This window comes from Octodon degus, unplaced genomic scaffold, assembly GCF_000260255.1.
Source record: "Octodon degus isolate 3935 unplaced genomic scaffold, OctDeg1.0 scaffold00002, whole genome shotgun sequence".
Taxonomy (NCBI): domain Eukaryota; kingdom Metazoa; phylum Chordata; class Mammalia; order Rodentia; family Octodontidae; genus Octodon; species Octodon degus.
In genome coordinates this window covers 2,051,167-2,053,240 of record NW_004524578.1, presented here as the reverse complement: position 1 = coordinate 2,053,240, position 2,074 = coordinate 2,051,167, and the positions used below count along the sequence as shown (strand labels likewise).

General features: G+C 54.3%; 1 pseudogene across 1 annotated transcript; it reads right to left on the bottom strand.

The window, feature by feature from the left end:
- Window positions 1-1,501: 1,501 nt before the first annotated feature.
- Window positions 1,502-2,072, bottom strand: LOC101566329 (annotated as a pseudogene). Its single transcript, XR_001117008.2, has one exon. The product of XR_001117008.2 is annotated as an ER lumen protein-retaining receptor 1 pseudogene (transcript).
- Window positions 2,073-2,074: the final 2 nt, after the last annotated feature.

Here is a 2,074-nt window from a genome sequence, read left to right as displayed (position 1 = left end):
TTGAGTTACTTAGCGCATCCATTGCCTTAAATAGCGCGGGTGTCAAGAACAGTTAAAATGTAGCCCTTTTGGCGACTTGCGAGTGTGTGTTGGGCTGTTATTAACTGTGGTTACAATGTCCGTCGCCACCCTCTCCTAAACTCAGCCCTCCTTCTGAAATTCTTGCGCAATTTCTCCAGGAACCTCCCGGTCCCCTTTCCCACCCTCCAAGGCTTTGCCAGCAGACTGGGATTCATCCTGTTGGACCTCGCTTCTTCTTATCCCCAGCTCATTTGCTCAACATGCACCAGGGTGAGCTTCTGTTGGGCGGAAGGGGGTCTCCCAGTCCCACCCCTACATGCCGGCCAGTCCTGTAAGGCAGCATCAAATTCCTGCCCCAGCGTCCAGCCTGGCTCCCTGGCTGCGAGGCTGGGGTCCGGTCTCCGCCCTTCGTGCCTGTGGACCCTCACTTGCCCACCCGCCCACTTGGGGCAGAACCATCCCGGCTTCACGCCCGGGAGGCGCGGGACTGAGACGCTCGTCCACGATGGGGAGGCAGTGACTGCCAGCCTTGAGGCTGTGTCCGCCCAGATGTGGTCTCCCTGCAGGACAACTGGACAGTCCGGCCTGGCAATCCCCGGCGCAGCCTCACTAGGCAAGCCAAAGCCTGGAGCCAGAGTCAGCTGGACCGCAAGGTCATGGTGACCTATCAGGAAGGGCAGCTGCGGGCCAACCTGCCTTGGGGCTGTGCACCAGCCCCGCAGCTGGGCTCGCCCAAAGCCTTCTGCAAAGGCAGCCTCAGCAGGACCCAGAAGCTATTTTTAAACCTGGAGACATATTTGGTAAACAGCCCCTCAACCCTCGAAAAAACAAGAAACAGTTTTATTTTATTTTTATCATTTCCCTGTTTATTTCAAGAGAACAAAGAATCAACTATCAAATTCTGTACAAAAACATGACATTAGAGCTGAGGGGACCCATGGGCCAGTCCCCTTCCCACACCTGAGCCCAGGGCTCCCCTAATTTGTCAAAAGCCAAGACAAGATCAAAAAACCCAAATCCTGGAAAAATTATTATGAAAACTCTGAGGAGACCTTCCTGGGTGGCTCCCTTCCTCACTGTCACCTACCCAGGGACTTGTAGTAGGGGCAGAAAGGCCAGATTTACGTTTGGCATCCAGTGGAGGGCTGGGGCTAGTAGGAGGGGCCTAGGATGGGAAGAGATCTCTGGCTCTGTCCCTGCTCATGGGATGCTCAAAAGAGTTTATAAAAAATTGGGGCCAGAGAGTAGAAGAGAATGGATTCATCAGAATCAAAACCTAAGTAGTGATTGGGGTATAGCTCTGCGGTACAGCGCCTGCCTAGCAAGGGCGAGGTCCTGAGTTCCATTCCCAGTTCAAAAAAAAAAAAAAAATAGTGGAAAGATTTTGTTGTTGTTGTCTTCTTTAAAAGGCATAGGACTAGAAAACGGCCTAGGTCCTGAGCGCCCCAAGAGTTGGGTCCTCCCTCCGTCAGCCCCCAAGCCAGGCAGAAGCAGGCCTGGGGAGCGGGGAGAGGCGGGTTCTTTAAAAAGTCACTCCTGGATGGAAGGCGCTGACTTGTGTCACCTTCCTCTGCTTCTATTACTGCCTTCACTGCCGCCAAGGAGGAGCGGGAAGCGGGACCAGGGCTATGCAGGCAAACTCAGCTTCTTCCCCTTGAGGACTTCGGTGATGTAGAGGTAGCAGAAATCGCAATAGAGGACTGTCTGGACCAGCCCAGCCACGATGGCGATGAGGTCGAAGAAGCCTTCCAAGTGGCAGCGCCACATCCAGTTGAAGAGATAGAGCGCGCGGTAGACGCCCAGCGCAGGTAGTAGCTGGTGATGGTCTCTACCTCGCTGGTCTTGCTCACCATGAACAGCTCCGACAGTATGGCCACGGACTCCAGGTAGATGGGGAAGGTCCAGAGGATCTCGAGAGGGGTGCAGTCATGGTTGACCAGGAATGCAAGGACGGCCGTGGGAAAAACAAGGAATTCCACTCGAACCGTGTCACGGTTCCCACCCTAGGGAGCTTTGAACTTGCTATAAATCATCCAGACAGTGGTGAAGGAGC